Source organism: Hyperolius riggenbachi, chromosome 5 (genome assembly GCF_040937935.1).
Source record: "Hyperolius riggenbachi isolate aHypRig1 chromosome 5, aHypRig1.pri, whole genome shotgun sequence".
NCBI classification, from domain to species: Eukaryota; Metazoa; Chordata; class Amphibia; order Anura; family Hyperoliidae; genus Hyperolius; species Hyperolius riggenbachi.
The window spans coordinates 67,252,438-67,278,791 of NC_090650.1; the positions used below are offsets into that span (position 1 = coordinate 67,252,438).

At 44.2% G+C, this 26,354-nt stretch overlaps 1 protein-coding gene across 8 annotated transcripts in view; it reads left to right on the forward strand.

The window, feature by feature from the left end:
• Nucleotides 1-26,354, forward strand: part of DIP2C (disco interacting protein 2 homolog C) — a 635,214-nt gene that overhangs the window by 91,823 nt on the left and 517,037 nt on the right. The window lies entirely within an intron of this gene.

Here is a 26,354-nt window from a genome sequence, read left to right on the forward strand (position 1 = left end):
ACCAAATTTCGGCCCGATCACCGATCAAGCATGCTCTTGGCTGCACCGATTTTCATTCGATCCGATTATAATAATAGAATTGGTTGGTCAGTTGGTCGCCAAGTCGCCTGATGGCCACCTTTACACCATGGACACACACGTACAAAATTGTATCTGTTATCCTCATCATTGCAGGGTGCCTCCAGATATGCATCTACTGATGTGCTTTGTTTCTGAGGCTTTGGGAAATTGAGTACCAGGGCTGCATCCTGTATTAATTATTGCTCTGTCTTACAAATGATTACAAAAATAAATATAAAGCATTCATTTTTTTATACTTTTAAACAAAGCAATTTTTATTTTTTTGTAAAGTAGGTCTAATTACCAGCTTTGCTTGCAGGAGAGTCTTCTACGGAAGGCGAACAGTTAAAAACAGTTTGGCCAAACGCAAGTAAACTGTTTGGTAATGTTACATGACAGCTCGCTCCGGCAAGCCTTGCATTTCATTCCATTTTAACATGCCTAAGAGTGGATCTATTTTCCGTTGCAGATTAGTCACAGTATAGGGATGCTGTGTTAATTTGACTGAAAAAGACAGATGCAGCCTGTGCAGTTTTAGCAAGCCAGCCAAGAGAGAACAGTGAAATTTCAGCCTTATTGGCCTGTTTGTTTTTAGCAGTTTACTATGAGGTAGTATGTAGTGTTTTGATCTCACGGGTGTCACGGTCCCCTGCTGAGCCCAGAATAGGCCCACCTTCAAAGCCCATTGATTCCCAGCCATCCACTTTGTGTACATCTCACACATATCTATTGTAGAATGAGCAATACTGTATATAATTTATTATACAGCCCCCAAACACATCCTGCAGTGCTTACATAAGCTGTACACAGGATCGGTGTTTGCTAATAGTTCAGGGCTGTGGAGTCGGTCCAAAAATCCACCGACTCCGACTCCTTAGTTTAAGATTCCACCGACTCCGACTCCTCGACTCCGACTCCTCTAATTTGCATATTACAATTTTGTTGATTAAAAGTATGTAACATGAAATTCGTCTCTTAACTGCCAACGCTTAGGAATTTTACAAGACAACGGAAGTGAGAAGGATATGTAGACTACTATATTTATTCCCTTTAGACTAAAACTAGTCCTTGGTAAGAGTACTTGTAAAAGGTACAAACCGGAACAAAGAACATCTATCAGGCCCTAGGCAATGTAAGTGTGGGTACATGTAAGAATGATGTGCAGGTACGCTGCAGGGGAATGAGGAGATTCTTCCTCTATTACACATTCTTCATGCACAATCTGAACAAGGTTTATGGGTGACAGACAACACCTCTGTGTTCAATGTGCACAGCATTCTCAGTGGATTCCCTGCAGCTTTGTGGGGAGTGCATATGTAGAGTATAGTACTACTGTGTAACAAAGTAAACCTGAGACAGATGAAATTAAAGTTTTATACATACCTGGGGCTTCCTCCAGCCGCCTTCAGGATAATCAGTCCCTCGTTGTCCTCCTCCACCACCTGGATCTTCTGCTATGAGTCCAGGTACTTGAGCCAGTCGGGCGTAGTGCGCATGCACACACTCCGCCGCCAGGAGCATACTACACCTGTGCAGCACTATTGCGCAGGTGCAGAATGTTCCTGGCTGTGGGAGCGGCATGCGGCCGGACAGCGCTGACTGGCTGAATTACCAGGACTCATAGCAGAAGATCCGGGAGGTGGAGGACAGCGAGGGACTGATTAGCCTGAAGGGGGCTGGAGGAAGCCCAAGGTATGTATAAAACTTTACTTTTCATCCGTCTCAGGTACCCTTTAATTTGTAGTCACCAAACCAAATTTTAACAACATATCAAATTATTTGATTTCATCAGCAAAGGGAGTGCATACATTTGCATAAATCAGCATCAGTGCAGAATTATTTCCATCTCGTTGACCATCTCTATTAGTGACACGGCTACACATCAGGCTTTATTCTTACAGCATAGATGTTATTTAGTATCTATAAGAGATTCCTGTGTACACATCATATATACAGTCACAATCAGATATGTATATCTGACCTTAAAAATACGGGGACTGCTTTATTGAAGCAGCACAAGTAACTAATTTTGATTGGTTTATTTCATTTTTGTGGACTAAGCACAGCTATTACTGTATATATACTGTATATATACATTATTTTTAATGACTATTATCTGAGAAATAGAACATTTTATCATATTTTCTATTTTAATTACAGTTACAAATTCATTAGGAGTCGGAGTCGGTGCATTTTTTCCCGACTCCGACTCCAGGCACCCAAAATTGCCCGACTCCACGACTCCGACTCCACGACTCCGACTCCGACTCCACAGCCCTGAATAGTTTTGAGGCTTAAGGCCCATACACACATCTGTTTTTTTCGAACGACTGGTCGTTTGAACGTCCCGTCGTTCAGTCGTTCGCCCGCTAAAACGGGCGTGTGTACTGACTGTCGTTCGCGTGATAAGAGTGAGTTTGAGCGATCCGCCGGGCGGATCACTCAAACTCACTCTTATCACGCGAACGACAGTCTGTACACACGCCTGATTTAGCGGGCGAACGACTGAACGCCGGGACATTCAAACGACCCGTCGTTCGCTAAAATCGGACGTGTGTATGGGCCTTTATGCTTTGAGATCTGATAAGAGACAGTACAGGGCAGTAGGACAATACAAGGGTCTGTCCCGCTAAACTTGATGGAGCAGAGTGGTCTGTACACACAGATGGGCACCTAGTTAGGTGAGTTAGAACTATACTGAAGAAAAACATGCAGACATAAATCAACACCATCATCAGGAAATACAGCTTACATAGAACAGAGAGGAACACAGAGTGAATACAGCAAAAACCCAATACCATAGAGATCATTGCAGCACTTTACATACACAGTGACATCTTGTGTTTGCTTTGCTATACTGCAGTTTAGGTAATTCTGTTGATAATGCCAACAAAACTTATCATTCAGCTGTACACTTAAAGTGAACCAGAGATGAAGCACCCTCATGTATTTTACCATATATATCAGTGGGAACATTAGAGGAAACACCTACCCTGCTCTCTGTTTCATTCTTCCCTGCTCAGCCTGCTTCTTATCAGCCCTGATAAAATCCCTGATTGAACATTAAGTCTGGCTTTGCTCTGGAATCATTATAGCGGAGTCTGTCTTCTCTGATGTCTTTTCAAGCCCAAGCCTGCCCCCTTCTGGCTCTGCTATAATGACACAGCTATAATGATTCCTGAGCAAAGCCAGACTGAATGCTCAGTCTGGGATTTTATGAGGGGTGATAACAAGCAGGATGAACAGTGAAGAATGAAACAGAGAGCAGGGTAGGTGTTTTCTCTAATGTTCCCACTGATATATATGGTAAAATGCATGAGGCTGCTTCGTCTCTGGTTCACTTTAATGCAACATTTACAGTGGCTGTTGTGTTCCTTGCGATAGCAGCAATGCACTGGATCAATACAGCGGCTTTGCACATTATCATTGCCTTGAGTACAGTAAAGCATACAATCAATGAAAAGTATGCTTCACGTTTACTGTTGACGCACAGGCTTAGTGATAACACACTGCAGCAGTGTGTTTCCATACTGCAACGCACCTACCGCACTGTGAACATCGCATAGGTGGGGCATTGCAGTGTGGTAAGTTACGTTACAAAGCAGCCGTTATACCACAGCGTCCCACTGTGAACATGGCCCCACTGCCCGTTTCCACAAACCAGATGCCAAAACTTGCTGTGAGGCGAGATTGCATCCAAAGGCACAGCTAGAGGGATTTGCATGCGTGGACCCGTCTTCCCCCCCCCCCCTTTTTTTAAGCCTTAGTTTTGACTGTTGTTTAGCTGAGGGGAGCCAGCAGCTCTCGGCTCACAGAAATTTTTTCATAACCACTAATTTGTATCGGGACCAGCGGGAAACCCTATTCACGCCACTAATCAAATAGGTTTAGTAAAGTTGCATGGGTTGAGGCGGCAGCCGAAGCGAGCGCTGTGGCTGCAGCCCAGTGACCTTAGACTGCAAGCAAGGGCCCTGGTGTGCAGTTTGATGACCCTTTTATGCTTGTACTCTGTGTCGTCCCGCATTACACTTCCCCGCTGCATCCCCACCACAAGGGCCGTGCAAGTCAAAGGACACATACACTTTGCGCGATTTGATGGAAGCATCCAAACTGCTGCAATGCCAACGCAAAGGCTGCAGCACGTTGCCGTATTAATGTTAATGGGCGACAGTTTAATCAATGGGAGAGAGAGAAGCGGCGCACATGCGTGGTCGCGACCAAATGAATGGACCTCTGCCGTGAAAATCTTAAAATTTAAACATATACATTTAAGAAGTACGTTACTTCCAGAGTAAAGTGAGCCATAAATTACTTTTTCTCCTGTATTGCTGTCACTTTCAGTAGTAGAAATCTGACAGAACCGACAGGTTTTGAAGTAGCCCATTTCCTCATGGGGGGTTCACAGGGATTTCTTTATTTTCAAAATGCACTTAGTGAATGGCAGTTGCTCCGTCCAACTGCCCACAAAGTGTACGGTGAGCAGGGAGGCTGGCCAGCATCTTTGTATGAATCTTTTTCAGGGAATGTCTTTATAAAGAATAAAGGCCATGCTGAGAATCCCCTATGGAGAGATGGACTAGCCCAAAACCTGTCAGTAATGTCCGATTTTTACTACTTACTGTAAATGGCAGCAACATAAGAGAGAATTTATGGCTCATTTTACTCTGGAAGAAAAATACTTTTTATTTTGTATGTGTTTTAAATTGTAGGATTTTCGTGACCGTTCCTCTTTAAGGAGCGTCCGTTGGTCTATGAGGTTTTCCCGCTGGCTCACCTCAACTAAACTAGACTCCCATATTTTCCTTTTTTACTTTGTAAAAACTGAATTTAAAAAAAGTAAATACATAACCCCACCCTAAACATTTAATTTTATTTGAACAATTTAACCACTTAAGCCTAACTGGATGAATATACAGTATTTGTCCAGTGTAGTTGTAGAGGGTACCACCAGTTTTTTACTAAATGAGGCATACGTGGTATTAAGGACCAGGGGTGGTTTGCCTGATCTGTGCTGCGTGGACTCTCCAGCCCGCAGCACAGATCAGGATAGAGCCAGGGCGATCAGACTTACCCCCCTTTTTCCCCACGAGGGGGATGTCCTCCTGGGGGGGTCTGATCGCCGCCGGCTTGCTGCGCTTTGCAGGGGGGGCTCTTCAAAGCCCCCCTCCGCAGCGTTTTCGGCGCTCTGTCCCTCTCCCTCCCTCTCCCTCCCCCTGTGAGTGGCGCAGGACGGATATCCGTCCTGCGCATTGTAGGATAAGCTTTTAGCCTATCATATGCCGGCGATCCCCGGCCAATCAGAGGCCGGGGATCGCCAATCTGCCTTACGGCGCTGCTGCGCAGCAGCACCATATGATGTAAACAGCGGGGATTTCTTCCCCGCGTGTTTACATTTTGCCGGCAATCCGCGATCGGCGGCTCTCCGGCTGTTCATGGAGACACCCTCCGAAAACTGACATGGAAAGGCCGCCGTTTCCATGGTAACCCACTTAAGACCTGCTGACGCCTATGGGCGTTAGCTGGTCGTTAAGTGGTTACCCGTGAAGAGTTGTAGAATACATTTTGGTGTGTCTTAAAGCTAGGACGCACGTCACATAACAAATGAGTAGGGACAAAGTCAATCCAACATAAAAACTATGATTAAACTTGGGAAAGTGTTAGCAAATTACAAAAGACATATGAGGTAACATTTTAACCCTGAAAAGTTGTAGAATGGAGTTTGGAGAGTTTTAGGGTTGAGCCCCATGTCTTGTGTATTCTTTTTTTTTTTAGTCACAAACTTAATCAAAAGCAATTACATTTTTGCATATTCTGTACCAAAATAAAATACTTGTAAAATGAAAACAAAGTGACAGAATATAAGAGAAAAACATATATTGTTACCTTAGATACTTGGCTTTTTAGATATATATGCCATGAAGGTGTATTACTATTATTTTTGCAAAAAAGGTCGCTTAATCATCCATAGTGTACAATGAGAAAGCAAAACAGAAAAAAAACACCTTTATTTCCAAATACAATAGTGTCACCATACATTGTGCTAGGAACACCTAAATGTTGTAATAACCAGGATGGATGAGCAAATAAAATTTGTGTTTAACTTATACTTGGCACTGTTTATTGTAAAGCTATATTGGATGTAAATTTAGAAATAGTGTTTATTTTTTACATTTAATTTCCCTTTAAAACGCATATAAAATAAGGTAATTACTAAACAAAATTTTCACACACTGAGGCCTGGTTCAAATTGCGTTCCGTCCGCGTGTGCCGATTTTTTTTTTTCTTATTCTCGGCGTTTACCTCAGTGCTGTAATTTTCTTAGAAAAGCGGTTCACAAAAAACAGTGCACAGGTAATCACCGGGAACACGGACGGAACGCAATGTGAACAAGGCCTAATGCTGGGTACACACTATGAGATTTTTATGGTCGATTTACTGTCAGATCAATTATTTCCAACATGACCAATTTGCTTTCCGATCGATTTCCGAGCATTTTCCGAACGATTTCCTTTAACTTTAATAGGGAAGCAAATCAGACATGTTGGAAAGAATCGATTTGACAGTAAATCGACCATAAAATCTCAGTGTGTACCCAGCATCAAAGCCTAATTTGTCCTGAAAAAAAACAATATATATATATATATATATATAGATAGATAATTTAGGTGTGATTAGTAGTAATAAAGTTATTGATGAATGAATGGGAACAGTGCTAATATGTGAAAATTGCTCTCATCCTGGTGGTGGTGGTTAAAAAAATGTTCATTGAAATGCAAAAAAACCCTAAAACAAAAACCAGACAAAACCTGGATCTTAACTAGGCCTGAAGTAAAAAGTGAGTCTGGGCAGGGCCTGTAAAAAATAGACATGAGAAGAGTTGAGCTGTTAATTTTATCCCCACAGAAACCATGTGAATTGGGATGTGGCTGCAGCTCCTGTTATTTTCCAGGGAATGGTGAGCGCTGCCCTCCCTGTGCAGGAGGAGAATGTCCCACCAGGTGTCTGATTGTGTTGTTGCAGGCCGCATTCACACTTTGTGCATCAGACAAATTGCTTTTGTGAGTATACAAGGGCAGAGCGGGCCGCAGCAGTTGGGTGTCAAACGCCTGGCCGTGTTTGGGAAGGGTGTGTGCCGGACGCTCTGGTCTGTGCTTTGACAAACAGCAGCTGTTGTCTTTTTTTCAGCACGTGTAAAATCAATGCTTGTGACCGGTCAGTCATCCACACTGTATGGGAATTTTCATTAACTCTTTAAAGGCCGAAGCCGTGCCTTGTTTCTGTAGTGTAGGATTTACAGGGAGGTTAGATTACTGGCGCTGAACCACTTTATATAAACATGCAGATCTCGGCCTGCGACTCTCTAAACAATGAACCGCCAACTGCAATCCGCACTGGGGGAACCACTGAATGAGAGCCGCAAAGGAGGTGATTTTATATTGCTTTAACATGGACTCTTTGGCAGGAATGTTTACAGTTTTTTTTTTTACGGTACATTTATTACAAAAACAGTCCAGTTCCATCAATATTTTAATTTTAGAGAGGAATGGTACTGAAAATTACTTAATACAATGTTTGTTTGTTTTTTTACGATATTCCTATACAGTATGTTATTAGTCAATGTTTTCCCATTGCAACATATTTCCTCTCCCTGATTTACATTCTGAAATTTTTCTTGGGTGGTGACCTATTTAGGGTCGGTTCACACTTGTAAAAAGGGAATCCGTGGCTCCACTTTTTGGCCCGGATCAAAACCAGAGCCAAAGATACCAATGTTCAAAATGGCATCCGTTTTCACACACTTTCAAAAACAGATCCGCGGGAACCGTTTTGAAAAACTGAACGGTGAGTCCAGATTTGCAGCTTTTTCACGGTCCCCGGATACACGGAGGGCCTCCACAAAAACGGATCTCCCTCTACACAGAGAACTTTTGCACACAAAACAGAGGCTAAAACAGATTCCCTACGACTGCCTGCTCCTCCCCTCAACATCATCTCCTATCCAATAGAAACGCACATGAAGAAAGGACATACGGACTGGAAACGTATGCTACAAAAGGAAAACATTTTGAAAAACTGATCAGTTTTGAATCCGGTTTTAGAAAAACTGATCGGTTTGAAACAGGAACTGATCTGCAACTGGACAAGTGTGGTCCGAGCCTAAGTCTTGTCAGGTGCAGCTCTATGAAATGTTTGTATATTCATGTTTGTGTAAGACAAAAACCCCAACAAATTAAGCATATCTTGTAGAGCTGATAAGAGTTAGAATCCTTTTTCTTTTTACATTTGCCTTTCAGTTCCTGTCTCTGAGACTACCAGTTTTCCAAAGTTCCATGGAGGTCCCACAGACAGGAAGTAAGGGCAGATTCCTCTAATCAGGACACTGACAGAAATAACCTCCATTCACAAAATGTTACTAACTTCCCATTAGAAACATTCAAACTATTACTGTACTTGTAAATGTTTTAGGTCTATAAAGCACCACCTGCTGGTGTGACAGGGTATTGCACCTAAAAAGGATTCAGCTTTTATTTCTCAGTAACTAACTAGCTTATGGGTGACACCAAACCACAAGTAGAGAGTATAGAGGTCTCGTTTAGCCCCCTATACTCTCCTTGTGGTGTTGGGTCACCCTGAGCTGTTTGGGTATTCTGCTGTACTGGTCCAAGCCCTAGCCCATAGAGCCATATCAATCCCTGTCATGCACTGATGAGGACCAAAAGTCTGAAACAGGCTGTCTGCATGTGAGGTTGATGTGGCTCTGTAAAATTTAAAGCTATAGGCTTGCTAGACACCAGCGGTTCTGGCTGGCTTTCAGGGGCATAAAGAGATATTTTGCATATTTAGTATTGGTGCATTGTGGGTAACCACAAATGTTCACTTAAAGAGAACCCGAGGTGTGTTTAAAGAATGTTATCTGCATACAGAGGCTGGATCTGCCTATACAGCCCAGCCTCTGTTGCTCTCCCAAACCCCACTAAGGTCCCCCTGCACTCTGCAATCCCTCATAAATCACAGCCATGCTGTGAGGCTGTGTTTACATCTGTAGTGTCAGTCTCAGCTGCTCCCCCGCCTCCTGCATTGCTCCGGTCCCTGCCCCGTCCCTTCCCTCCAATCAGCAGGGAGGGAAAGGATGCAGGCGGGGACTGGAGTTCTGCAGGAGGCGGGGAGAGCAGCAGACTGACACTATAGAGATAAACACAGCCAGCTCTGACAAGCTGTTTGTCAGCAGCACGGCTGTGATTTATGAGGTATTGCAGAGTGCAGGGGGACCTTAGGGGGGTTTGGGATAGCAACAGAGGCTGGGCTGTATAGGCAGATCCAGCCTCTGTATGCAGATAATATTCTTCAAACCCACCTCGGGTTCTCTTTAAAGCTGAATTATTGTTAATTCCTTCTGTTATAAGAAGGCAAACCAACCTAAGCATTGGTTTTATTTCTGTGAGGGAAATATAGGGCCAGTAAACAGGTATGATCAGTTTCTCTTTGAGGGCCCTTTTCCACTAGCTGCGTTTTTGCCAAAAACGCAAAACGCATGCGTTTGCTGATTTTTAAAGAGGAACTGTCATGAAAATCCTAAAATTTAAAACCCATACAAATAAGAAGTAGATTTCTTCCAGAGTAAAATGAGCCATAAATTACTTTTCTCCTTTGTTGCTGTCACTTACAGTAAGTAGTAGAAATCTGACATTACCAACAGATTTTGGACTAGCCCATCTTCTCATAGGGGGTTCTCGGGGTTTTCTTTATTTTTGAAAACACTTAGTGAATGGCAGTTGCTCTGTCCAACTGACAAAAAAGTGTACGGTGAGCAGGGAGGCTGCCCAGCATCTTTGTATAAATCTTTTTCAGGGAGTGTCTTTATAAAGAATACAGGCTATGCTGAGAATCCCCCATGACGAGATGGACTAGCCCAAAACCTGTCGGTAATGTCAGATTTCTAATACCTACTGTATGTGACAGCAACATAGGAGAAAAGTAATTTATGGCTCATTTTACTCTGGGAGAAATATACTTCCTATTAGTATGTGTTTTAAATGTTAAGATTTTCGCAACAGTTCCTCTTTAAGTGCAGTCTGTTTAAAATAAGAATCTTGGGTGGCCTTTTCCACTGCTGCGTTTTGATTTTTAAAAAAATGCAAACGCATGTCTGTGCGATGCGTTTTGTGTTTCAATGTAAAGTATAGGAACACATGAAAAACGCATAGAAATGCATTTGGTATTTGTATTGATTTAACCACTAGTATCTATCTATTTTCAAGAATCAAGACAACACTTGCCAATCAGTAAAGCGCAAACGCATACAAAAATGTACAAAATTGGTAAAAAAAGCAAATGCTTTTGCGTTTTGCAGTGGAAAAGGACCCTGCGAGAGTATTAACCTCCTTAGCGGTAACCCCGTGTGTGACACGGGGTAAGCCGCCGGAGGGTGCCGCTCAGGCCCTGCTGGGCCGATTTTCATAATTTTTTTTTTTGCTGGACGCAGCTAGCACTTTGCTAGCTGCGCCAGCACCCCGATCGCCGCCGCCGCGCGCCCGATCGCCGCTATCCGGTGCGGCGCGCGGCCCCCCCCCCCCCCCCCCAGACCCCTGCGCTGCCTGGCCAATCAGTGCCAGGCAGTGCCAAGGGGTGGATCGGGTCTCCCAATGACGTCCCGACGTCGCTGACGTCATCCCGCCCCGTCGCCTATCGCCGGAGGCGATCGGCGGGGCTGGGGGGATGCCGCTGAGCAGCGGCTATCATGTAGCGAGCCCTGGGCTCGCTACATGATTTAAAAAAAAAAAAATAAAAAAAAAACTGCTGCGCTGCCCCCTGGCGGTATTTTTCATACCGCCAAGGGGGTTAATGGAGAAGCATGTGCTTGGTCTGGTCAGGTAACTGAAGTCTCGGTAGATGTTTGCAATCATGGGCTCACACATGAACTTTCAGGCAGAGCTGGGTCTAAGACGATTGGTAGAAGATATGAGCAGTGGTGCCCAAAAGTGGGTGTGGCCATATGTGACAAGTGGTTACAAAGCCCCCTAGTACCTCCTTATAGTGTTAACCCCATTATAGTGCCCCAAATATAATCCAGCTTAGTACAGTGTCCCTCAATACAGTGCTCCGCCGTTTATCCTATTATAATGTAACCCCCTTTATTGTTGTGCTATATTACTAAGCCTAAATAAGAAAAATGAAAAAAAAAATACCTGTAGAATCCTCCCTAGACCAATGTTTTCCTAGATTTGTGTAAGCATTCAATTACAGAGCTTGTTTTTGTCTGTGTCTTGATTAGCTGGTTTAGAATCAAATTTAAAGTACCTGATCAGGAGAGCAAAACAGGCCATTTCCTGCCCCACAGACTGCCATTGCTACAGACTGCAATCTTCTGAGACTGGTTCGGTCTGTGGCCTTCCCCTTTCTTTCCCAACAGCAGTGTGATGAAATCCACACAGTGGCAGCTGCAGCCCCAACCACAATGCCTGGGCTGGAACTAACTCCACTCACCTGCATTCTGGTCATGTGAGTTAAATTTTGGGACAGCGTGTTGAAGCTTCCTCTCACACACAAATAAGGTAAAATTTGAGCATTCTGACATACCAAGCTGTTAGATGGCATTTCTGTTTCTGTGCCTGGAGATTTGTGTCCCATTGGTCTATGGCATTTTAGTGCACCATGATTACTGAGGAAGGCAGTGACATACAGAGAATGCGAAAGGACTGCATTTGAAATGAGCTCCTATTCATGGTCAGGAATTGTGTATAAAGAAAAGTACACTGTCAGATTTGGCAGTCTACCTGGGGGCCAATGTACTGTACACTTCTCTGATGAAGGCTCATTTGCAGGGCCGTCCAGGCTTCTTATACACCCAGTGGCGAGTGTACCATCTGCTGAGAGAATGCCCTCATGTCTGCCACAGCTCACTTAAAACGCCGCACTCTGATGGAGACGGGCGTCCGACAGCTCAGCGTCTTCACTGCCTAGTGCATTTGTAATTAATGTCCATGGAAATATGGAGAGAGGAAATCAAGCCTGGAATCTCCATAGATAATCTACTGTGTGATTAACCTCATTTATGCCAGTCCGGGGCTGGGCTATTCTGAGGCGGTGCTGCTTCACAATAAAACAACTTAGGATTTACCGGACCTAAATTCAGAACTTCTACTCTGCTTTTTTATAGTTAAAGAGAAGCCGTGCCTAATAATTGCAGGTCATCCCAGCCAGTAGCTGATACACCCCCCCCCCCCCCCCTTCCCATGAGAAATCTATTTTCTCAAACAGATCAGCAGTGGGCTCTGTATGGCTCATTTTTGTGGTGAAACCCCTCCCACAGTGTGATGTCAGCGCCTCACAGCTCTGAGGTCCTGACATAACACTGTGGGAGCCTTGTTGCATTGTGGGAAATAACAGCTGTTTCCAACTGCCCAACAAGCAAGCAGCATCTCCTTCCATTGACATCACCTGCCAGCAGTAAAAATGTCACCATGTGATAAACGTCAGAATGTAAATCGGGGAGAGGAAAAAAATGTACAATAGGCAAACACTGACTAAATCATTTATACATAATTATTGTAAAAATTAAGCACTTTTTTATTCTTTTCACTGGGGTTCCTCTTTTAGCAACAACATAACATTTAAAAGGAACCCTTGGTAGGAGATCTTTAGAAGCTGCCATATTTCTTTCCTTTTAAACAATACCAGTTGCCTGGCAGTCCTGCTGATCCTTCTGGTCAGTAGTGTCTGAATTACACACCTGAAACCGGCATGCAGCTAGTCTTGTCAGAATTGTCATAGACATCTGATCTGCATGCTTGTTCAGGGTCAATGGCTTAAGGTATTAGAGGCAGAGCATCAGCAGGACTGCCAGGCAATGTGCATTGTTTAAAAGGAAATAAACATGCCAGCCTCCATATCCCTCTCACCTCAACTTCCCTCTAAAGAAAAAAAATTCTTTGTTACAAATCCTGCAGTCAATCTGCAGTGCGTCTACTTCCTGCTTTCATGAAACAGACATATTAACATCCTGTGTTTAAAAATTAGCAGCTCTGCCATGCCAGAGGAGATTCCTGAGCTGACGCAGCCGAAAAATCAAATTACATTTGTGACTAGTCACAGATGAGGGGGAATTACACAGGCTAAACTCTAGTTCATCAAGAATGGTTGTGATAGGCTAACCCAGGCATGCACAAACTTGGCCCTCCAGCTGTTAAGGAACTACAGGTCCCAAAATGCATTGCAGGAGTCTTACAGCCACAGTCATGACTCATAAAGGCGAATGCATTGTGGAACTTGTAGTTCCTTAATAGCTGGAGGGCCAAATTTGCCCATGCCTGGGCTAACCACTGCCACATGAAGGTTTGCAACTCTGATATGATTGGATATGATGGGAACAGAATGATTAGCAGCATCCTCTGGGAGGACAAATGGATAGCTGGTCCTCATATTTGTAAATATAGTTATCTTTTACCTAAGAGTTCCACAAAGCACTAAGTAAACATGATAGGTGCTCATACCCGTTCACCGTGCTGTTGTTATTGTCCTTAAAGAAACTCTGTACTGAAAAAAAGTCCCCTGCGGGGGACTTGCCTCGGGAGGGTGAAGCCTCTTGACCAGGGTTTAAATCCTGACTCAAGCCAGTATTTAAAACAATAAAGGAGTCTTTGGGTAATGATCCCTGTGGCTGGAGCCTTATGGCCCATACTCACGGGCGGTAAAAGTGGCCTGTCGCCAGCACACGTGAGCGTGTGGGCGACAGGCCGGCGACAGCTCCTCGCCAGGTCCCTCCGCGTACACACGCGGAAGAGGGACCAGCGGTGCGACGGAAGCTGTCGCCGACGTTCCTCCTCCCCCCGCCGGAAGCTCTGCGTACCTCAATGGAGGTTGCTGTCGCTAGTCCGCGTACTCACGCGGACTAGCGACAGCTGCGGCGGAGTTGCGGCGGCGACTGTCGCCAGGCGATTGAACATTTCAATCGCCTGCCGACTTCAGCGACGGGCGACAGTTCGGGGTGCGCGCCCGTTCCGGGCGACAGTTCGGTGTGTGCGCGGCCCATACTCACGGGTGACCTGTCGCCGCAACACGCGCGCCCGCGTGTTGCGGCGACAATTGTCCCTCGTGAGTATGGGCCATTAAAGGGCTTTGAGTCCGCCAGGAGAAAGTAGTCACTTACAGAAGCTCGTACAAATCTGGCAGGATTCATGCTAGGCACGCACTAGGACATTTCCCGCCAGATGGGTTCACGATGGGTCGAAATGATGATTTTCGACATGTCTAATCTGCTGCTGATCAATAACCGGATCGGTTTTGTGCAGTAGTGATCTGAAAATCGATTCCATTTTCGAAAGTGAGCAGATCGGACATGTCAGAAATTTTGACCTGTCGATCTGATGGGAAATTGCATTGTGTGTACCTTTCATTAGACTAGTTCATCTCCTCACAGATGTCTTCTAAATGTATTCATAAATTATATTATATGATCGTAAGGAAAGACTAACTGGGCCATATGCAATTCACTTTTTCACCTGCGTTTTCTCCTAGGAGATACATTTTTAATCTTTGATTTAAATTAACTTTCGAGGACTTTTCAACTAAAAAAGTATGAAAAAAGTATCTGAAAAGGTAATATCACGATTATATTGAGTATTTTCTTGCTTTCTGTAAGCTTGAAAGGCATTTTATTAACAAGTTTAAAAATATCACCTAAGGGAAAACTCAGGTGAAAAAGTGAATTGCATATGGCCCACTATGTCTTAGTTTTCAGTAGAATAATTTTTCATAGGCAGGCAATTTCCTTGGTACGATATGTGACAGCTGAGATCACAATCTTCAGAGGATGTAGGGTTAACGTAACTCCACAGTGACTTCACCCAGGTTCTGCTACATCATAGGCGATGACATCACCTGCATTCCAGCGCTGCTACGGCCTTGCTGGAAATGATTAGGGGTCTTCCTCTCATCTGTAACCCTTTCCTTTATTAAACGAAGTTTGACCTCAAGAATAAATTATAATTATTACCGTATACACTTGTGGATTAGCCCTCCCGTGGACAACCCTCTCCCTGCTGCAAAACACAGAAAAATAGCATCACCCTTGGAGAAGCCCACCTCCAACCTTGCTATCTTAGTGCCCCTTTGACACAGACCACTTTTGTACTATGCCATTTAAAGGGAACCCAGCATCATTTTTAATTCCCAGGGTAGCTCAATAGTACATTAAAAATGCATGCAAAAATGTTGCTCTTTAATTAAAAGAAACCAAGCCTTTAATTTCACCTCATCTTTTAAGGGTTAATTACATGCAGTATTCTTCTAATTCCTCTACTTTCTCTGTCCACAAGCAGCAGAAAATGGAATGCAGATAAGGACTCTTCTAATTAGACTTAATTGTCCAGAAGCTGAGATCAAACGAACCCATTTAGCATTAGGGAGGGGGAGGAGGGGTACACTGCTCTTCAAACAGATTAGATCAGTCACACTTGATGAACTTCACACCAACCCTGGATTAAGTAGTGAAAAGGGAGCAAGGGGGTTAACTTCTCAAACATGGCAGCGCTTTCAGCTATTTGAAACCAGGAGCTGCTAAGATCCCTTTAATAGTGCCCCCTGATCATCCACCTTATGCCTGTTAGTGCTGTGCCCCCTTAACTGTATACAGATTATGTTGCATGCTTAGAGCCCCCAAGCCACCATGCAGAGTGCGCATTGGAGCATACTTAAAGGACCCCCAATATCGGCATGCCGAGTGTGCTTTGGAGTGTGCCAACTCCCCTTCCTCTGTCTCCTGGCTCTGACTTCTTCTGCCTGAGCCTTGCTTAACTCATTCTGTGTACATCTTGCAGAAGTTACAATGGCATAGTCATATGACATCAGGCCACACCTTATTGGGTGGCAGTATCATGTGAACAGTCCGACTTCAAAACTCCCCACCACCTTGCCACTCGCAGATAAGCCTGGCACAGGTACAGACAGATAAACGGAATTCATGCATGGGTAAGGTGGCCCCTAACTGTTGAGTTTATTTCAGGAGTAAAAAGGTAGTCTTGTACTGTGCATGAGTGTACATAAAATGATTATTACTGTTATGCTGCCTTTTTATCCACTGTATTTGACACATTTTATTGATCAATTCATGTAATTTGTTCCTTAAGGTGGCCATAAATCATCCGATTTTGTCAGCCAGTCGCCCAAGCGACAGATCTCTCTGATCGAAATCTGGACAGAGATCTGTTGGCTGCCATAAACAGCAGTCAGATTCCTGATCGATTTCAGCATTAAATCTTTCGGGAATAGGACTTGTAACCTTGCCTTGTCCCCACCGGCCGCGTCCCCCTAAATGTTACAAGGACTTCCAACCATCCCCCCCCTTCCCTCATGACTGCTCATAATAGTTTATTTGTCCACTGGTCCACTGGTCCACTGTCCCCTGGTAAATCAATAAAAGTAATACATTATTGATTCAAATATATTTAAAAAAAAAAATACACATTCCTTTTAAAGTAAAGCGGTAGCTTCCTGAGGACAAAAATGTTAGGTACTTACCTAGGTAAAGGGTAGACTCTGAGAGGCCAGAGGTTTCCCGTGTCTTCCTCCACACCACCAGCTCTGGACCTTCTGACAGTTTGTAGTACAGACAGAGCTCTCTGAGAAGATAGCAATCCGCAGCTGTGGAAGTCTGTGCAGTAATATCAGCAGGGCCGGATTTTTCATAAGGCACTGTAGGCGCGTGCCGAGAGGCGGCACCTCCCCCTCAGATCACTGAGCACAGGAGCTTACAGTCTAATCCCTGCCTTATATCGCTCACCTCACACCATGAGATATTTTGGCAGATAGATGGTTCTATAGATAATTTCTGACAGGTCCGATCTTATTTTCGATCATCTTTCTGATTGATTTCTCATAAAAGTGAATGGAGTTAGATCAGAAAATAGATCAGAAAATCGATGTGACGGTAAATCTGCTGAAAAATCTTATTGTGTGTTCCCAGCATTACACTCTAATCATAGTCTCATGTCACTAAGGATGATATGAGACGGTAATTAGAGTGTAAGATTCTAAGGACAGTTAGTAACATAAGGCAGGAATTAAAGAGAACCCGAGGTGGGTTTGAAGATTATTATCTGCATACAGAGGCTGGATCTGCCTATACAGCCCAGTCTCTGTTGCTATCCCAAACCCCCCTAAGGTCCCCCTGCACTCTGCAATCCCTCATAAATCACAGCCACGCTGCTGACAAACAGCTTGTCAGAGCTGGCTGTGTTTATCTCTATAGTGTCAGTCTGCTGCTCTCCCCGCCTCCTGCAGAACTCCAGTCCCCCCTGCATCCCTTCCCTCCCTGCTGATTGGAGGGAAGGGAGGGGGTAGGGACCGGAGCTATGCAGGAGGCGGGGGAGCAGCTGAGACTGACACTACAGATGTAAAAACAGCTTCACAGCATGGCTGTGATTTATGAGGGATTGCAGAGTGCAGGGGGACCTTAGGGGGGTTTGGGATAGCAACAGAGGCTGGGCTGTATAGGCAGATCCAGCCTCTATATGCAGATAACATTCTTTAAACACACCTCGGGTTCTCTTTAAAGCACAGAATATTTTTTACTTGGGGTGTGGCCTATGTTCAGGGGCGGGGCCTACAGGCATCTGAGTTATAAATCCTGCCCTGAGTATCGGGTCTGACCAGGTATCTATACACAGACAGGGATAGGACTGCTCATTTTCTTTCTCTCCAGTGATAAATGGGGGAGTTCTATGTAAGTTTGGGCACACAAAGTATTCCGATTTGTGTTTCTATTTGCAGTGCTCTCTATCGTATGCCACTAAATTTTTTTTTCATCCAATTATTGACGTTTCTGGCAATTTTAGCCTCTTCAAAATCGCTGTGTTCAATGTGTGCGGATGACAATGCTGTTCTTTGTCCTGACGTTCCTGTCTCCAGTTTCCTCAAGTTGGTTCTCGGTGTTCTGTTGAAGTTTTTATTTTCATATAAAAAGACTGTAACTTTTAAAGTGTTCACTTGCTGACGCACTTCAAAGGCCCGAGGAGGAGGTCAGTCAAAGTGTACACATCCTTATGTCTCATTAGGGGGATCAGTCTCAGGAAGGAGGCTTTCTCTTCATCACAAATTGGCTGCAGTACCTAGGCACACAGCCCTTTTTTCCTCAGAATGATGTTTTTCTTCATGAGACTCTATGCAGTCACTCTCACATTGATGTAGTTGATTAGAGAGACAGATGGAATGCACAGTACTGAGAGCACTTTGAGATTCTTTTGATAAAGCAATTACATCATTATCCAGGGGAGATAGGTTTATTCTTTCACATCATTTTATTATTAAATGCATGTTGAATTGGGCTTGCGCGTATCCCAGAATACTGACAGTAAGGCCTCCTTCAGTGTGTACGCTGAAAAACGGATGCGTTGTAAAGTAGTGTGAAACTCAGAATTTCCTCTTTGCTCTAAAAGATTTACAGCTTAAAATCTACTACTACAAACAATTGTAGCAGAACAGCATTCAAACAGTTAAACACAGCACCTTGTTCTTCAGTGGAAAGCTCCTTGCTTCAGTGGGCAACTAATGGCCACATCCATAGAGATACCATGTTTTGTTTACATTCCTTTGTCAGATACATTTAGTAAACAATAGCAAACTGCCAAAACTGATCTGCACTGTGCTGAGAAGCAGAAAGCGCTGAGAAGTGATCACTAGAGCGTTTTTAATGTATAAGTACAGCAGCTATGCAATAAAATGCAATGGGAGCTTTCAGAGCAGATAAGCTGTACTTTGGGAATTTGTCATTTGTAAACAAGCAATATTACTTGTGCACAAATGTAAATATGGTAGCTGTATGGGTAATGAAAAGTAGGAAAAAACCTTTTTATTCAATGTTATGTTAGAGTTGTATTCCACTATGGAGGAACCATAGTCAAAATAACATAAATAATACAATTTCTATATTGTTTTTTTTCTTGCAATATTCATTTATAAATCATTTAATCAGTGTTTGAATGTGGTAAAATCTTTTCTCTCCCGGATTTACTTGCTGATGATCTCTGGTGATCTCTGTATGTTCTGCAGCATGAAATCTATTAAAAATCTATAGAACCACAGCGGTGCGTATTGCTCGATGCAGGGCCGGATCTTCGACCAGGCAGCTAAAGCACGTGCTTGGGGCCGCAGTCAGTCTAAGGGCCCCAGATATGGTAGGTACGGTGTGGCTTCTGGCAACTTTGGGGTGAGAGGAGGGCGGCTCGCTGGCTGCCCCAAGTGCTCCCCTTCTTGCCCTCCCTCTCCTTGCGGGACTGCGGGTACACAGGAAGATACTCGAGGCTTCCAACATTCCTGCACTGACAGCTCTCTTCCGCAGCACCCTGAGGCGTCTTCTCCATGGTTGCAGCAACAGCATGTGACTGTACGTTCCCAGTGCGTCACATGACAAGAGACGCGCCGCACGTGCAGTCACATGGTGCTACTGTAACCATGAGGAGGACGCCGAGCTGCTGCGGAAGAGAGCTGTCAGTGCAGGCAGGAATGTCGGAAGCCGGTGAGTATCTTCCTGTACCGCACTTTGTGCATGGAGAGGGAGGAAGGGGTATGCTGGTTGAAAGGGGGGCATGTCTGACTATAGTGGGAGGGGGAAATGGGGGCACATCTGACTATAGGGGGAGAGAGGGAGTGCACATCTGACTATATGGGAAGGGGGGAAAGGCGGGGCACATTTGACTATAGGGTGGTTGAGGGAGAGGGGCCCAAATCGGCCCCATTTGGCTTTAATCCGGCACTGATGCAGGGCAACACTGTGGACCGTCAATCTACCACCACTCCTGATCGATCGGTATGTCCCATCTGGCATGATCGACCAATTCTGTTTAGTATGTCCGCGATTTTGCCTGAATGGTGAAAATGGGGGTCAGGATTGTTATATGCTGTATGCGCATACACTCTTTCACACTAGAGGCTGCGGTAGAAAAGGCTAAACCGCTGCCTTTTGCTGTCAGCGTTTTGGTGCTTTTTGAAAGCGTTTTTATGCTTTTCAACGCCAATGTTTTACAGCTCTGAAAACATCTTTTTTTTATTATTGAATTCTGGGGATTTTTTCCAGTGGTGAAACATTTTAAAAACGTTTCAAAAAGCTGTAGTTTGCGTTTTCCGTTGACTATCATTGAAACGCAAAACCCAGCGGTCGGCCCTGAAAAAGCGCCGGGGTGCTTCAAGACGCAACGCTCAAAAATGTGGCGTTAAGTGTGAAAGGTAAAATGAAAGTCTATGAACTTTCATTTTACCACGTAAAACGCCGAAAAAGGCCTCTAGTGTAAAGGAGCCGTTACCCTTTAATGCATATTCATTTGTGTCAAAATATATTTTCACAAAGCGGAAATGACAGACTCAGCTGAGTGACAACCCATACTTTACCACCGCATAACATGTTGTGTGTTGGAACGTTGAAGAGATAACCTGGAAGCCAGCACAGCAAGTACTTGACTGCTAGGTAGTGAATAAGCGGCTTTGCACTGCCTGATGAAGCAATTACTTCAGACTTGCTTCAGGTTTCACCTCCTCCTTCAATGCAGTCTAGGTACAGACTAACCAGCAAGCTCATGGTGACCCAGAACTCATTGGAGTGTGTAAGGGACTACAATGGTCCTAAAAGCCCCCTTACTAAGATGTTAAGAAAAACAAAAATTTGCTTTCCTAAAACAGAAAGAATTTGCGATAATTCAGGTTGGAGTGAGCTCGAGATGTCTCCCAGAGCACCACTGCTGAATATATGCAAATTAACCATTGTACCCTTAGAAGCTAAACACACCTCCAGAACCGCTGGAATGCAATGATGTGTCAGCTTGTTAAATTGTACAGAGCCATAATAATCCAACATGCATACAGACTGTTTCGGATTGTTTGATCCTCATCAGTGCATGCAGTCTATCCATGTTTCTCTATTGATGAATGTCAGGGAAGTGCTGAGGACAATCTAGGGAGCCTATTGCAGGGGAGACGGGCTGCACACCTGGCTGGTCTGCTATAGAGAGACAGGATTCATTGAGGCTGTCGCCTCAGCATCCTCTGAGTGAATTTATGAATAGAGTATTGGCAGTGCCACGTCCATGCTTAGGATGCTGCAGCACAATGTCATGCAAATAGCTGTGACAATAATCCGCGCTCTGCGCTATAAATGAGATTTATTTGTGTATTACAGTGTCTGTTTCATAGCCGAGCTCCAGCCCCACATCTAAATGCTAAATAAAAGATAGAAATGGTAAGCTTTACAAGGCTGCTTAAAATCGGAGTGTATTGGAACTTGGTTTCCCATAATTCCGTTTTTTTAAATTCCCTGTTGTATTCTGTTGTTTTGTGCATACGCACTTCAACGCCACCAACCGTTTTAAAAGGTTTATGTCGCCCATTGACTTACATTGCGTCCTCTGAGGTAACATGCCGTTGACTTTGCGGCGGCTCGGCGGCGGATCAGACGCTTACGGTGCAATGCGATGAATGTGCTAGTCCCCATTGCCTTGCATTGTCGTTGAGTTACCTTACAGTAAAACAGGGTTACGCAACTCAGGTTTACAATGCAAGTGTATGAGGGGCCTTAAAGGAACTTTCCAGCAATTTGCAATTGAAACTAAAGTACCAAAATGTAAGTGAAAAAAGTCTGTCAAAATTATTCTGAGTATTGCTGGTTGCTTAAAGCCAATGGGAACTGTACAAAAAAAATAAATTGGGCGCATACTTACCTAAGGAGAGGTCCCACGCTGCGGGGTACTTTGGAAGTCTTCAGGAGCCTGAGTGTTCCCGAAGACTGGTGGCTCCATACGGCGCACGCGTGACAGAGGGCGAGCGCACACAGGCACAGTATGGAGCCGCCTGTCTTCGGGAACACTCGGGCTCCCGAAGACTTCCGAAGCCTTTTTCGGTGGTGGAAAGCAGTATTTGACCAATTTGGTTGAATACTGCTACCGGGGGAGGCAGCGCTGGAACGAGAAATCCGTGAGTAGAGCAGAAAGGCTCTATAGGACGCAGAGCCTTCCCTCTCCTTAGGTAAGTATCTGGCTGATTTTTTTTTTTTTTTTATACAGTTCCCATTGACTTTAAACAGCATTTTATTGTGAAAATGTCACCTAGGGGAAAGATAAAGTGAATTGAATGATGCCAGGTTTACACGTGACATATCTAGCGGATAGCAGTTGGCAGGTCATGTTTTATGCATCAAATGCTTTGTTCCCCCCCCCCCCCCCCTCCCCCAGTGAACCTGGCTTCCTATATTAAGCTCCATCTACACGATACGATTCTTTGTACGATTCGATTACAATTCTATTTACGATCCGATTAAATCAGACATGTCCGCTCAGGATTCGATTAGATTCAATTCGATTTGCCATTGTTTTGCAATGGCAAATCGAATTGAATCGAATCGAATCCCGATCGGACATGACGCATTTAATTGGATCGTAAATAGAATCGTAATTTAATCGTAGAAAGAATCGTATCGTGTAGATTGGGCTTTACAACAGTACTTGCTGCTCATCCATGCGTGATTGGCTGTCAAGATTATTTGGTGCCAAAGGCATTGTTATGGACCTCTAGTCCTTTTTTTCCTAGGGACATGATTTTATCCTCATTTCTTCTGTGATGAAGAGGTCTCAGAACCACACCCAGAAATGTTTTTGCTTCTGTGTTGCAATAGAGACTGTTCACATGAGCATAATCTCATCAGGTGGGTTTTTACCTCTGTGGGCAAGGAAAACTCTACTGCTCCAAGCTGTGCCAAGCTGTTCAGTCTAAATTATGCAGGGGAACAGAGGAGCCAAAAGCATAAAAGGAAGCTAAATGAGCTTAAAAACCAAATTCTTGGTAAACAGAGGAGGCAGTGGTGGACCCACCTCCCCCAAGCAGACACACAACGACTGTAGTAAAGACAGTCAATATATTTTATTTATGAACTCCAAATATGCAACGCGTTTCGCAGGATTGCTCCCGCTTCATCAGGCAATAACAACGGAGCAATAGCATATGTGGTCAGTAGAAGAGCCAGGCACCTCTGACGACAGAGGTGCCTGGCTCTTCTACAGACCACATATGCTATTGCTCCGTTGTTATTGCCTGATGAAGCGGGATCAATCCTGCGAAACGCGTTGCATATTTGGAGTTCATAAATAAAATATATTGACTGTCTTTACTACAGTCGTTGTGTGCCTGCTTGGGGGAGGTGGGTCCACCACTGCCTCCTCTGTTTACCAAGAATTTGGTTTTTAAGCTCATTTAGCTTCCTTTTATCCTTTTGGCGCCTCTGTTCTCCTGCATAATATTGAGTCCACCATGGGTGGAGGGTTGAACCCCCTTTTTTCTCATCTACAGAGAGCGACTTCTTATTCCTGAGGGGGGTCAGGAAAATCTCCCCACCTGCCTTTACAGTGGTTGCCTAATGGTAACCCTGGTTTGTGAGTATTAATATTTACTCTATTTAATAACCATTTACCAGTACATATTACACTATTGGGGCTCTTGGTGTTCCTTGTTTTTGTTCAGTTTTAATGTTCCTTCTGAAGTTGCCTTTGCAGTTACTTTGTTGAAGAGAAACCGTAACCAAGAATCACAATCAGTAGCCGATACCCCCTTTCCCATGAGAAATCTATTCCTTTTCTCAAACGGATCATCAGGGGGCTCTGTATGACTGATTTTGTGGTGAAACCCCTCCCACAGTGTGATGTCAGTGCCTCACAGCATTGAGGTAATGACATCACGCTGTGGGAGCCTTGTTGCATTGTGGGAAATAACAGCTGTTTCCAACTGCCAAAAATGCAAGCAGCATCTCTTTTCAGCGACATCGCCTGCTAGCAGTAAAAATGTCACCATGTGATAAATTTCAGAATGTAAATTGAGGAGAGGAAAGATTTTACAATGAGCAAACACTGACTAAATCATTTATACATAAGTAGCAGACCTAAGGGCTCTAGGCCTCCTCCCTCCCCTGTGACCGACGCAACCACATGTAAGCGCACATGCGCGCACGCACAGTCCCGCGTGCACACACGCCCGCCCCCTGGCCCGTCGTCGTCCTGTCTTAACGGCCGCCCGCGTGCTGCACATGCGCAGTAGCGCAAAAGCACGGACACAGGGGTTTTATAATATAGGATTATTGTAAAAACTAAGCACTATTTTATTAAAATTTTTTCACTGGAGTTCTTCTTTAACAGCTTTATTCTGAAGTATCGGTAAACTGTAAAATTGTTTTTGTTGTATCCATTCTTCTGGAGTTGCTTTGTATTACAACTGAACTATTGGGAGACTGTTATGCCGGTCTCTAGGCTCGATTATTCTTAAAGCCTGTACTCGGTAATGGATCGGGGAACGTACATCGTAGCAACCCGATAAACGAGCACTCCTCGATCCATCTTCCTACGCACGAGAACACAACTGGCCTAATTTGAGGATACTGCAGGGCAGGTTATTGCAGACAGCGCAGCGGCATGAAAAACTCATGTTCCCGGGATCTGAATAGTGTCCTCCGAGGCTAAAGATCTCAACGAATCTCTCTTGAGATCGCCGTCTGTCACATGACGACAGATGGCGATCTCATCATTGAGATAGAGCACCCCTCGGAGGACAGGAGGAAAAAATGCAGCACTGATCTGAGTCCCCAGGAGGTGAGTTCTGTGGGGGGTGGGTTTGTCTAAGCTTGGGGGTGGGGCTCTCTGGAATGTGATTATTTCTGTATTTTAGGATCTAAAAGCGGAAAAAATGCACCACAGCACTAAAATCCAGAATTAATCAGAATGTCAAGGAGGTTAGCATGCGTTACCAATGTACCACATTTGCCACTAATTGGGCAAAGCAAGGTACTCGGCTGGCGTTAGTATCGGTAATATTGCCATGCGCTACCTGCACACTGCAATATAACCAGCGGTTCATGCATCAGACACTTTGTTGCAGAGGCTTGTAGGTGGCCCCAGTAGCTGTCTGTGTGGGTACTGGTTGCTGCCAGCAGGCTCATTTCCACTGGACGTATTTCTTGCACCTGCTCAGTGACAAATCGCATCTCCCAAGTCTCTGGTGTGACACCAGCCTACTCTCCAGAATGTGGTCGTGTGACTGTCTGCAGTGTGGATTGCATCCTGTCACTCCGAGAGACTGCAGAATCCCTCACAGCTCTGAATGATGAACCTCTGCGGATTACAGATGTTCCACAGTCTGAATGCATTAGCTTTGTTCGACGTCCTCCGCATTTTTTCCTCCGAGTCCGTATAAAAGCTCGGAACAGCCAGCCATCATTTCTATAGCCTGGGATTGTCAGCTGGCGACTGCATATGTATGTGTGCAGTCAATTAAGACTTCCTCCAATCCTCTGCTTACTTCACTGCAGGAATGCTGGACACAGATGCAGGCCAGGCTGTGGGAATCCCAAGATATTTTTAAACCATTTATCTCTCTCTGCTTTTGTTCCCGCTTCCCTTTCTTGCTATTCTGTAATCGGTTTCTGCCGTGTAGCTGTAATTTTCGTCAGTGCACAGCTGTGGGGAGCTTTAACCTTTAGGAATATGCCTAAGACCCCTTGTGACATCACGGGGGCTACTGGAAAAATACAACACGCTTGCTTCAAGCTGTGTAACCGCTCTTAAATTGCTTTGAGATTAGCTGTTGGTGGAAATCATTTGCAGGCATTGGACCTTTTTTTTTCTGACAAAGAATTTTAGGAATGAGCTCTGTTCATGGCTTTGTACGCATAATTTCCAGGTATTCTTTTGCGCGGTCTTAAAAAAGTAAATAAACCTTCTAACGAAAACATAATTTCCTACTGTTAAAGACACGGGTAGTTCTTGCAGAGGTAAAATGTTTTAAGTGTTATTTTGCTCATTTTAAATGGAAATGTTAACATTCAAGTAGTATAAAAAGCTGCATTTCTTCTTCGCTCTTAAAGATTCTTTACAGCAAAAAAGGTACTACCAGAAACAAACACTGGTAGCAGAACAGCATTCAAGCAGTTAAACACAGCACTTTCTTCTTCAGTGGGAAGCTTAGTAGCAGTTGCCAAATTGAAGAGATTACAATAGTAGCTGATAAGAAAACAAACAAAAAAAATTATACAAGCCAAAAGTGTACACAGGAGAAGACACATTCTCACTGCATACATTGTAATATATAAATACAGCAGCTATGCAATAAATTACAATGGCAGCTTTCAATGCAGATAAACTGTACTTTGGGAACTTGTAATTTGCAAACAGACAATAATACTTTTGTACAAAACAAATATGATAACTGTATGGGCAATACAAAGTAGTAAAACATGGTTTTACTTGTATGTATGTCAGATTTGAATCCCTCTTTAA